This window comes from Canis lupus, chromosome 34, assembly GCF_048164855.1.
Source record: "Canis lupus baileyi chromosome 34, mCanLup2.hap1, whole genome shotgun sequence".
Taxonomy (NCBI): domain Eukaryota; kingdom Metazoa; phylum Chordata; class Mammalia; order Carnivora; family Canidae; genus Canis; species Canis lupus.
The window spans coordinates 10,360,968-10,374,272 of NC_132871.1; the positions used below are offsets into that span (position 1 = coordinate 10,360,968).

The 13,305-nt window shown below is 36.8% G+C and overlaps 1 long non-coding RNA gene across 9 annotated transcripts in view; it reads left to right on the plus strand.

Annotated features, from left to right (window-relative positions):
* Nucleotides 1–13,305, plus strand: part of LOC140624410 (uncharacterized) — a 373,398-nt gene that overhangs the window by 327,525 nt on the left and 32,568 nt on the right. For all 9 annotated transcript variants that reach the window (XR_012023892.1, XR_012023893.1, XR_012023891.1 and 6 more), the window contains one exon: nucleotides 8,388–8,459. This is a non-coding gene — a long non-coding RNA (uncharacterized lncRNA). The remainder of the gene's footprint in view (nucleotides 1–8,387; nucleotides 8,460–13,305) is intronic.

Here is a 13,305-nt window from a genome sequence, read left to right on the forward strand (position 1 = left end):
GATGCTTAAAAAATTTTGAAGAGATAATGCCTGTAAATTTCCCAAATTTAGTAAGACATAAACCTAAAGATTCAAGAATCTCAGTGAATCTCAATGGGATGAACTCAAAGAAATCCATGCCTTGACACATCATAACCAAACTGTTGAAAACTAAAGGTGAAGAAAAAATTTTGTAAGCAGCCAAGAAAACCAGGATATTATCTATAGGATCTATAAAGATTAGGTGCTTTATTCAAGTGACTGCAGATTTCTCATCAGAAACCATGGAGACCAGTGGGAGGTGGCATAATAGTGTTCAAGTACGGAAAGGAAAGAATTATCAACACAGAATTCTCTATCTAGAGAAAATATCCTTTAGGAATGAAGTGAAACAAAACATTATTAGATGAAGGAAAACTAAGATAATTTGCTGCTAAAGAACTTTTTCAGAAAGAAAGGAAATCATGTTAGAAGGAAACTTGGAACCTCAGGAACAAGAGAAATACAATAGAAATGGTAAATATCTGGGTACATGTAATAAACTATTCTCTTGAGTTCTTAAAAACTGATGCTTGAAAAGGAAAGATTACAGCACTGTCTGATAGGATTTTCAATGTGTGTAGATGTAATATGTGGCAACTACAACATAAGGGTGGGGAATATAAGAGGATCGATATGGTGGTAAGATTTCTACATTCTATTTGAAATGGTAAAGTACTGAGTCTAAACAGATTATAAAAAGTTAAGTGTATACATTATAATCCTTAGAGCATCCACTAAAAATTTATACAAAGATATATAGTAAAAAACAAAACAATAAATTAAGATGGAATAGTCAAAAATAGTCCAAGTAATCCAAAAGAAAAAAAATAAAAGGATAGACCTAAATCTGAACATCTCAATAATTACATTAAATGTAAATGGTCTACACACATCAATCAAAAAATAGAGATTACTAGAATGGATTAAAAAAATCATGCTCCCCACTAGGTGCTTTCTATAAGAAACACACTTCATATATAGTAATATAGGTAGGTTAAAAGTAAAGGGATATGTGCATATAAATAATAAATGAGAAAAGTAAAATAATAAATGAAAAAGGATATGCCACAAAAACATGAATTAAGATACCACTTCTATCTGCTCTTCCTGGGAAAATATCTGCCATTCAAGAGCCCTGACATGACAATCTGAAGTAAACTCATTTGATTACCTCAGTGAGATTGTTTTGAGTGATCATCAGCTCTGCTTAAGCCTCTTTTTTATTTTTAAGTGGGCTAAATACAAGCTTAGTTAGGAACCAATTAAGTTTTCTTCTGTCATTTCAAAGGAAGCCTCACACTTTAACAAATGTTTTTTTTATAGTGACAAGCACCACAAAGTGCAAAGATCAGTTTTAATTCTAAGGCAAAATCAGTCTGAATACTCACATATAATCTTTTAAACGGGACAAACACATAGTCCCCAAGCTCACATGAGTCCCTAAGTGTTTATTAAATATCATAAATACATCAGATTTGCACATGTGCGCACAGATAGACATGAGTACACAGGCAGGTCACAGCTTCTTGGAAAACCACCCATGTTCTCTTCCTCAGCTATATTATGTAACACATATGGTTCCTGTCAGTAGCACTCATTCAGAGAGATAAAAATCCTGCAACAGCTAAGTTCAGCCCCTCTCCAGTGGCCTTTTCCTTTGATTTCCAAGATATCAAGTGACTATTCACTAAACCCTATAATTGCCAACCTTAGCCAGTCCCACCTCTGAAAGAAGAGGAAAGAAACAATCCATTTAAAAAATCTTTTTCCAGTACACTGTGTAATTACCCTACCTTGATTCTTTCTGGTAGTAGCTTTCTTTGTTAATTTTTTTTTAAATAAAAGACATTGAAAGATACATATGTTGATTAACTGTGCATAAAAATTTGAAACATAATTTAGGGACATACGGCATATTTTGTGCTGTTACTATACAGTATTAAACATAATTTGATAGCACAATAATAAATGGTAGTCATGGGCATGGGAAGTTTCTTTCTTAAAAACTTTTACAGATATGAAGATAGCATTGTTTTCTTCAAACCTGGCTTGAATTCAACTTGACACATTGTTCTTTTTCTTTTTTGTTCTTCCTGTCCTTAACTTTTCTTCTGCAATGTGAAAATACAAGGCAGATGTCTTCATCTCACTGGAATGCTTTTAACCTTAATGAAGGGTTGTAATAAATCAGTACTTTCAACCTGCTTTCTATCATCAACACATACACACTATTTGAGATATTAGTCTCTACAGAGATTATTAGAAATAATTAGAACAAGTTAGAATTTACAATTATTAGTTTGTTAATGGAATATAGTTGCTGTTTACTTTTTAAATTTATTTTATTGTTTCGCGTTTTTATTTAAAAATTTTAGTTGTTAACATATAGTTTAATATAGTTTCAGAAGTAGAATTTAGTGATTCATCACTTGCATACAACAGTGCTCATCACAACAGGTGCCCTCCTTAATCCCCACCACCCCTTTATTATATTTAATTTGCAGAAAATTATCTTGGTAATGCATGTAGATAGTGAAGTTATTGGACAAGATCTTTTTTTAAAAAAAAGCCCTCAATGATTCATTTTTATCCTAGAGTATGTGTGGTATATGTATGCATATTTATACACACAGAGAGGGATCCCTGGGTGGCGCAGTGGTTTGGCGCCTGCCTTTGGCCCAGGGCGCGATCCTGGAGACCTGGGATCGAATCCCACGTCAGGCTCCCGGTGCATGGAGCCTTCTTCTCCCTCTGCCTGTGTTTCTGCCTCTCTCTCTCTCACTGTGTGCCTATCATAAATAAATAAAAAATTTTAAAAAAGCGCTAACTTTAAAAAAAAAAGTACACACAGAGATACACTCATAAAAAGGACTATTAAGGTATAATAATAATAATAATAATTGAGTGATTTTTAAGTTACTTGTATAGATCATACCAATTTACAAACATAGGAAATGAAGAACTTTTTCATTTTAAAACTTTCCTGATTACTATTATAAAATTAGAATTTATCTTTTCTTGACCAGAAAAGGTATTTCATTATTTCATTTTGTATTTTTTATTTTTTTATTTACCTGAGATTCGAAGATGACAGTACTTCAATAAACAAATAAACAAAAAACAAAATTCAGTACTCTGAACTCCTCTCATTAATACACAGAAGAAAAATAACCTGCAAAACTCAGCCCAAAAAGAGAGAGATGGTAAAAATAACCTCATAAAAATGTGATGTCTTGGTGACCTATTTTAAATGGATGAAATTTGGTGATAGTGAAACAAATTGCTATTTTCCGAGATCACATGAATAAGATGCAGCTGGAATTCATGCTAAAACCCTCAGCTAACAATAGCTGCATCTGAAGATGTGATGGATTTGAATAAGCTTTGCAGTATACTAAGCTTAGATAAATTTTTCTGATGGTGACATCCATAAGAAAATTTTATAAGTCAGACTAACTACCTATCTTGATTCCCAAATGTTTAAAAAAGCTGTTCTGACTTCCAATGAATCAAATCTACTCATTCACCTTTCAAGAGGCCATAAAGTTTCATGCATGAAACTCTGGATCGGGAATTAAGAGATTTAGGTTATGAGCCTCTTTCTTGGAAGAGGGGAGCTAGGCCACCCCAATTCTGTCGCATCCTTCTGCCACATGGGTGATCTCTTACATGAGTGAATAGGTTGTAAAAGCCTTTTAAATATTTGAGTCCACAGAGTGATGGTGTTCAAAGACTCAGTTTCCAAAATCAGCTCTGCCACTTGGGTGATATAAAGAAAATCACCTGCCTTGCCAAACTTCCATTTTCTTATTTTTAAAATGGGGCTGAAAGTATTCCTAGGATGTGTGTGCAATTGCTTGTGACCAGCAAATCATATTCGGCTTTCTACGCAGGCTGTGCTGGATATTGTAGATGCTGTTGGTGGCTTGATCTTTATTGGCCTGCCTGACCTTTAGCATTTGAAACTTGCTCTTTCCCTTTACGACTTCCTTTCCAACACAACACACATTTTTCTGATCATAATTCCAGGCAATGTTGGATGGGATCTCAAAACTAATCTGGAAGCTGATCAGTTTGAGAAACAGGCCCAGAGAGGAAGCCAGAATCTCTTAAGGAATCAGGATTTGAATTCAGGTCTTTATACCACTGGTGTAATTCTCTTCTCTCTTTTACCCACTGATTCATTCATTCTGTAAATATTTACTGAGCACCTGTTATGTGCTAGACACAAGGCTACTGTAATCTTTCTTTCAAAATGTAGTCTGTAAAAGTATTAGACCATCTTTAAATGCTGGCATCGATGGCAGAGTTAAGATTCTGGTCATAATTTAATCATTATTTAAATCACAGTTTTACTTGGGGCACCTGGGTGGCTCAGTCGGTCAAGTGTCTGCCTTCGGCTCAGGTCGTGACCCGGGGCCCCTGGGATCAAGCCCCTAGTCCTGCTCCCTGCTTAGCAAGGAGCCTGCTTCTCCCTCTCCTGTTCCCTCTGCTTCTGCATGTGCTCTCTCTCTGTCAAATAAGTAAATAAATAAAGTTTTTTTAAAAAGTAAATCACAGTTTTACAGTGATACTGGTACTTTTCTATGATTGTCGTTGTCACTGTTATTATTGCTAAGGAAGCCTTCCTTTAAGTGGTTGCTGAGAAGGACGTCCAAGGTAGAGCTCAGGTAAAAGCAGGCCTGTTCTGGGTGAAGCAGAAATACTGAAATTCTGAAGCACCTTAGCCAAACTCCTAGAGTTTCAGTGGTATCAGAGTCTGAGAACCATGGCTTTGCATGATTCTCTTCTTGGGCTTCACTTAAAGGTTTCGTCTCTAGATAGAATGTAGAAAAGTATTTACTCTTATTTCAAGGAGCCAGAGAAGCTTAAATCAGCCCCCAAAAAGTTAAACTGGTTTCTTTCCAACATTGTGCCAATATCCTTGAGATACGGGGGAATAAGAAATTTATATTTCCTTATTTGGGAAGATGCTTTCTTTAGGTATCGGTATGTTACTTTGGCTCTGATTGGCTACCATTCTGTGAAAACACAGGCTTGTATTTCACTATACACTATTGTATTCACACTCTAGAGTAAGACTGTTCTAACTCCAAATCAGTGAGGTTGTTCATTGGCCTGGTTATAGTCTATAATAATGTTCCAACTATATTAACAAACATCATCAGAGCATATTTTTATAGCTCCAAAGTCTTCCTTTCTCCCAGGAGCGTAGGTGGTGGAATTGATGTTTTGATGAAGTTCTTCATCACTAAAAATTCCCTGTTCAGTGAAGACTATTGAATTAGGAACACACACGGGCTAATTATGATGAGCAAATGAAAATACAAAAAAATACGTATTAATAAATCTTACGGAATCTGAAGCAGCTGTATTTGTCTAGGTTAAGAAGAGGCATATGACACTGAGGAGGGCACTTGATGGGATGAGCACTGGGTGTTGTTCTATATGTTGGCAAATTGAACTCCAATAAAAAATAAATTTAAAAAAGAGGCATATGACATGCAATAGGCTGAGTATTTTAAATTGAAGGGTTTTGGCAAAGGGTTACGTTTAGAACACAGGAAAATATAGTGATATCAGTTTCTTTTATAAAGAATAGACATAATAGAAGAAAACCTTCTTTTGAAAATAATAGAGTTTGGAATGTCCATCAATCCAATCCACTTTTTGCACATTTTCATGCAATCCATAGACCAAATGGCTTTCAGTTGTCTCTAGGATTAACTCTGGTTTCCATACACCGTGGACTAAGCCCATTTCTATCAACTACTCTGGAGGCCTGTAACCAACATTTATGTTTATATTTGGGTTATAAAACATAATTTTGCTATAACTATACCTGTTTCCTAGATTATTATTATTATTAAAGCTCTAGTTTCTTCTTTGTGCTCAATGAACTACATCAACTGATCTAATCCTTAGGATTTTTCACACAAAATTATTTCTTTTGCTTGTTCACAAGAAGAAAAGAAAGGAAGGCAGTATTTTTTGCTCTGTGTGGCTCTACAAGCAAATTATGTAGAATTAAAGCAGTTTGCCCTGTAGTCTATTACATAGGCATAACTAGATAATGAAGAGCTGATGCCATAAAACCACACTGTTTTTATCCAAAATAGATATCGTATTTGAAGAAGTGATTTTGCTTTATTTTAGTATATTTGAGGTAAAACCTGACTAGTTTATGTTTCCCTATTTTATTCATACATGATATATGTGGGAAAGAAAAATGATTGATCATTCCAAGTGCTTTCTAAAAATAAAAAGCTGGGATTTCATTTTTCAAATCTCTGCTTAAAGATAAAGGAGTCCCCTAAGAGTTTAGGGTAGATACCTTTATCCCAGGAGTCCAGCCCAATTTCTAAATATTTTCTCTGTGGTTTTAAGGATCAGAGTCATTCTTCACAAGAACAAGCCATTCTTGATTGCAGATGAGGAGCATATTCTTGCCAAAGGGGAACCCCAGGCCACCATGCAAAGGATACACCAAGTAGGGCAGTACTATGAAACACCTCAACAGGATTTTTTTATTTGTTAGGTCCCTTTCACATACTATAATACAGTGTTCCAAATGCTAGTTACAACTGAAAATGAATAAAAATAACGAGCACACTCCCCACCCCCCATTATAAGTCTGTTACAAGGAAAACACTATATCCTAAAGAAGCAGATTGAGGAGACTGTGTTTACTTTTTCCTCACCCTGCTCTCCTACCATTTCTCTTTCCTTTATGACAACCTTACCAAAATGCAACAGAGCAAAATACAAAGCCTGAGGTAGAGATGGAAATGAATAGAAAGGTGACTGAGCAACTACGTCCTTTCATCCCCTATCTGCTGGACACCCAGATAAAGAGGAGCCCTGCTTTTCTGGTATAGAAATAAGAGCTCACCAAAAAATACTAAAAAAAAAGAAAAAAATCAGAAATGCCATACTGTGTGAATGTAAATTGGTGCCTTTCCGGAGGAGTAATTGCATAGGTTATTTTGCAAACACTTGGTATCAACATGGCCAGTGCTAGGAATTTCTCCTAAAGACAACAACCATGGATGCATACCAAGAGTTAACTACAAATGTGTTCATTGCAGCATTATTTATAATGGTGTAAACCTGGAAACAATTTCAATTCCCAGCATACTGGTTTGGTTAAGGAATGGCATAATCATCATTAAATGATACTATCAAAGAATATTTAACAAAATGAAAAGATTTTATAATATATTGATAAGTGACAAGAACAGATAACATCAAAAATTATGTGTGTGTAAAACAAATGTTGGAAGGCTCTACACTAAACTGTTAACAGTATATATCTCTGTGTTGTGATATTTGGGGTTATCTGTCTATTTCTAGATGTTCTACAACAAATACGAATTACTTTGATAATGAGAAAATCTGCTTTTTAAAATATTGGAAAAAGAGAGGTGCCCCAAAGAGATGAAATGGCTTTGCAGAAATTGACTGAATGATTAACTGTTGAGAAATCTGCATTGTGCCTTCAGATTTTAAATGCAATCCAAAATAAAAAATGATTTCTTTGTAGAAAGGCTTAATTGTCTCTTTAGGAAAACTGTCTTCAGCTTGGCAATGTAGCAGCCTATACATTCCCATGTTTTACTTGTATTCTTTTTTTCCCCAAAGTTCAGATTTATAGTACCTGCTGTTGCTTTTAATGTTGTAGTCGCTCCTAATTTCTGCAGCACGGTGAAATTCCACCAGTCTCCATTCCACAATTTGCCCTCAGCAACAAGCAGTCTGGGAGACATAAAACCAAGAGATTTTCTAAGGGCAGGTAGCAGACACTTTTATTAAATATGAAATACCAAAGCTACCCCAAGCCAGAGGGTATTTACTAAAAAGGTTGCAAGTAAGCAGCAGATAATTTTAAGCTACTCAGATTGGGCAACTTTTGAAGTTGGATATAAGCCCCTTCAGTCAAAGAGGGCTTTGAAAAGAATCGTGAACCATCCTTCCCATAGAACCACAACTGTCCATCTGGAAGAGAATGTGGATTTGACCTTTGAATAAAAACCATGAGATGAAAAAGCATAATACAGAATTTTATTTTGTTTTGCCGAAACCTGACAGGCATTGTAAAAAGACCGTTAAAGGCACAGGCGATGGAGGCCCCCCCATCCCTCACATACTAGCTATGTGAGCTTGTGGGAGTTTTAATCTCTCCCTGCCTCAATTTCCTCAGCTGTAGAAGGGTTATTAAAATGCGCTAGACTCGTAGGGTTAAGATAATAGTTAAATAAAACAGTTTTTGTACTTTGCATATATTTGACAAATGGAAAATGATCTATAAGGATTACCGTTTTTATTTTGTAATTCTTATATTATTTTATTATTTTCATTTGGTTCAGTCCCATCAACAGTGAAGGGAGTCATTCTTCGGACTTTGAGAAAGAAAGGAAATTCTTCAGAAATGTTTAGAGGTAAATTCCAAAATCTATTTCAGATTTATAAATATAGACCCAACTGAGTTTTGGCTACAATCCATGGCTTCCACTCATAATTGCAATTCATAACTTCCCAACTGCTCTTTGCTTCAAATTACATTCCTACATAGCTATTCTGAAATGCATATGTGTGATAGAAACAACTGACTGCCTCTTTAGAGTGGGAAGATGTAGGGCAGTCATGAGTAGTGCTTAAGATAAACGGCCCTTTAAAACAAAAAAGGGCTTGTGTGTTCCTCTAGTTTTTGAACACTGTCAATTAGCAATGATTTCTTCACTTCCTGTTAATCTCACTGTGGTCAGGGGGATGAACATACCATTAACTGTTCTGAAAATAACTTCTACGCTGCAGAGAAATCCTACTTAATCTTAATCACGATACCCACCTTTGCCATTACTTCATCAAATCACCATCCCCTAAAGGAACAATGAACACCTTAGGATGTCTCCTGAGTTCTGCTCCACTGAGCACGGTACAGGTTGCTACCAATTTTTGCGTGCAAACTAAACCATTCACTCTGTTAACTAGTCCTGCTGAGAGTCAAAAACGTAGTGATCTTTACATTATGCTCATCATTCATATTTGAACATGGAAGTCCATATATGACCATTAGACCCCAAATACTATCACTAACATATGTTATAATAGCAAAGAGAAGCATGGGGAGTGCAGATAATACAATAAATGGATTGCATTTTTGAACACAAAAAAAGTAAAAGATGGGTGCCTGGGTGGCTGAGTCAGTTAAGTGTCTACTTTTGATTTCAGCTCAGGTCATGATCTCAGGGTCATGAGATGGAGCCGCAAGTTGGACTCCTGCTGGGCATAAAGCCTGCTTAAGATTCTCTCTCTCCCTCTCCCTCTGCACCCCTGCCCACTTGCCTACATGCTCTCTCTGTCTCCCTAAAACAATAAATATAAAAAAGTAAAAGACAATTTACTGCGAACACTAGCCTCCACAAAGCATTAATGGGACCATCAATCCATTTGCTAATTGTCCAAGTATCACAGACACTTAGACCCATAAGGTACATTAAAATAATTCCAATTTTCTTTTTTTTCTTTTTCCAATTTTCTTCATTAGAAAAAAACGCTCCCCTTATACACTTTATTAAGAAAACACCTCCACGGCAAAGGCTCTAAAGAAAGGATACCAGACTTTAAAAAGTAATTAATAGGGATCCCTGGGTGGCGCAGCAGTTTGGCGCCTGCCTTTGGCCCAGGGCGCGATCCTGGAGACCCGGGATCGAATCCCACGTCGGGCTCCCGGTGCATGGAGCCTGCTTCTCCCTCTGCCTGTGTCTCTGCCTCTCTCTCTCTGTGTGTGTGACTATCATAAATAAATAAAGAAAAAAAAATATTTAAAAAAAAAAGTAATTAATATATGCCTGGACTACATTTTAAGTATGAGACATGTCTGGTCAATATAACATAAAACAAGTAATGCTGAAATGAAAACACTGGCCACAGGAATGCAGAGTTATCTGCTACTTTGTCAAAACCTAATCATGGAACAGAGGCAAAGGATCTCCTTTGCTCAAAGGATCAAGCTCTGAGAGGCTCAAGGCAAAAGAAGGTCTTAAAATTAGGCACCATGAAGGCAAGAGGGGGGCCGGTCTGTGCTTGCTTTTGGGCTCTGTGTCCCACAATGGTACACAGTAGGCATTCAATACCTGTTGAATAGATGAGTGAATGAAGAAAGATTGGAAGAGAATATCATAAATGCCCTGTATGTTACTAATAGTGTGTGTTTACGTGTGCGTTATTCTAGCAACTTCAGGTGAACGCTGGCACCCTGAGTAAGCAAACTTGGTAAGCAAAACTCTTTGCAGAGGATGGTTTCCTGACAGTTCTTACTCCTGCCAAGCACCATCACTTAGCAACAGAAAGTGGAGGAACTACGTATTGCCTGGCTTTGTTTCTTCTGGCACTCAGGACATCTTGGCTGCTACCTAGGAATTACACAAAAAAGTAAAATGCTGATGCCTAAGTTAGCAATGAATTCATGTAAACAGGAAAAAAAATATTTATCGTTTAAATAAATCACAAAATTGGACCAAGGCCTTGAGAAGGTTAAAGTTTCAGTGTAAATGGCAACAGTCCAAACAGTTCTACATTCTTAAGTGTACTTGCGAAAGATCTTTTGTGAAATGGACACTAAGGAATCATAGCATCAAAAAGGGAATGAAGGGACTCGGTACGGTATGACCACAAAGCCCATGTAGTTGGGGGACTTTTTTGAAAAATTTGACAAGACAATCTCTATTTCTCTATTTCTCTATTTACACAAATATATGTAAAATGTTAGCCATAAACCATAAATCTTACCATTGCTGTTGTATATTCTTGCTGGCTCTGTTACTTTTTGGTATTTAAAAAGAGTATGACTATGAACAAGAATTGGAGATATTGTTTCATATGTTCTTTTTGGCCTCAGGTCATTATTTGATACATAAATCAGAAACAGGAGCTCAGTCTTACTATTAGATTGCATGCACTATAGCAGAACCAAAAGAAAGCACCAGATTTTCAGGATTTGGATTATTATGAAAGTCATAATTCTGCTCCAGGCAAGGTTTTGGCTTTTTCATTTTTGTTTGTTTGGGGCTATGGTACTTCTGCTATATAAAATATTTTTTTGAATATGATTTTATAGAAAATATCTGTTGCAATAGTTTACCAACCATCCCTGGAATCAAAACTTAATATTTTTAAGTTTCTCTATTTCAATTCTTTGATACAGTGATTTTCAAGCACCGGCTACATGCCTCACACTATGCCAGGTCCTGTTAGAGATGCAAAAGAAATGCATTCAATAGCTCTTGCCTTCTGAAAGCTCACATCAGATGAAGATATAAAATCAAGTGCCAAGTGCTGAAATGTGCACGATGAGCTGTGCAGGCCACAAAAAATCAGATGAGGGGTGTGTGTGGAGGACAAAGCAGCAACTGGTGAGAGATATGAAGCTGAGAAAGGGCTCAGAGAGGTGGGGTGAGGAGGTCTTCTGGGCATTGAGCTGCAGGTACAAAAATGTGCCAGTAGGAATATCAGGCAAAATAAAATGGAGTAGAACTCTCTTTTGGGGAATTTCAAAATGACCTGATAGCTACCCTTTATTGACTCTTTGTTAAGGACCAGGCTGACTTGACTTGCATCATTTAATTTAAACCTAAAAAAAAGGAGGTAAGATACTATTATTATCCCCATTTTCCAGATGAGGAACCTGAACCTAGGACTGCAGGTAACTGCTGCACAGCTCGTAAGCAATGCGGGCTGAAGTGAACCCAGGCAATGCAGGTCCCAAGCCACATGTTCTACATTACATTGATCCAGGGAGTTCCACACGGGGTATTACTGGGAAGAAAGATAGGCTTAGGCTAATGTTAGTGACACAAGCTTCACTGCAGGGAAACTGTCCAGAGCTTGGAAACAGAATTTCCCAGACTCCGTACTACCCTAGGTCCTGAAGACCATCTTTCCATGGAGTCCTCATTCTAGACAACGTGCTCATGCTCACGAACAGTGCAGGGGGAAGTATCTCTTTGATCAGAGAATCTGCTGTTACCAGGCAGTTCAAGAGAGGCATCCAAATTCCACACAAGAAGTCAGCCCAAGAAGTCGAGCCCTGGGCCAGTCACTTGACCTTTCTTGATCTCCGTTTCCTCATCCTAATTGAGGGGTAGGGACTTGGGTGATCTCTAGGGTCTGTTTGGAAATTCTGCAAGTATTTTATAAATGTCGCTAACCATTTCAGAGAAACATTAGAATTCCAGAAATGGAAATGTCAACGGAATAATGAGGAGCAGACACCATGTGGAAACTCTGTCATGATCGTTCTTGAAAAATAAGCCTTCTTTGTTTCATTAGCGACACAGGAAGACAAGTACCCCAAAGACTTCCTTTAACAACTTGAAAGTCTCTCTCAAAAGACAAATGCTAAAGAATTGAGGTGTATTGTATGAAAAATGGGAAATGTGTATTTAATATCAATTTTTTTGGTCATAAAAACACGGTAGCCTCATACCTCAATTAATCTAAATATTCAAGAGAATGAAATACGTTTTACTGAAGCATGCTGGAGGCCAACAGTATCATTAACTAATTGATCTCTGGCTTAGGCAAGTGATGAATCAACCTAAAATATCTATTTCCTGACTGTTTATGTTTAAACACCACCATTTCCTAAGGAGAAACTTGCAAATGAAGCACTCCCTCATTTAACAGGAACATTCTGAAAACAAGGCCTTGAAGAGCTCTCGGTGAATTCCCAAGCATATCATATAATGATTTTAGTTTCCTCAGCCCCGGCATTTTCATGTCCTGTGATAAAAGTGAGAAGAGGTGAAAGGTTCATGTGTTTTCATTTATCCTTTTTTCATTTACTCTTTAGAATATCTTCCTGATTTTATCTTTGTCTGTTTGGTGATTGTTCCTGCAAAGGGAGAGCATGTATTTTTGCTCTGCAGATTTTTTTTTCAGATAGCTTTTTAAATTTTTTATGTATTAAGCTATAATTTACAAACAGTATAATGCACAAATCTTAAGTATACAGCCCAGTGATTTTTTTTCCCATATTATGTATCAAGTTAACCACTGCCCAGATTAGGATATAAAACATTTTCATCACCTGGAGAGTTCCCTCGTGCACCTTACTAGTCAATAGCCCTCGCCCCTGTCCTTGAAATCCGTATAAATGGAATCACACGTTATGGACTCTTTTGTGTCTGACTGCTTTCACGCACTATAACATCTTTTGGGATTCTTCTGTGTCGTGTACACACCCTCACCCCTCTACCATCAGGTAGTCCGTTCTTCTTCTTG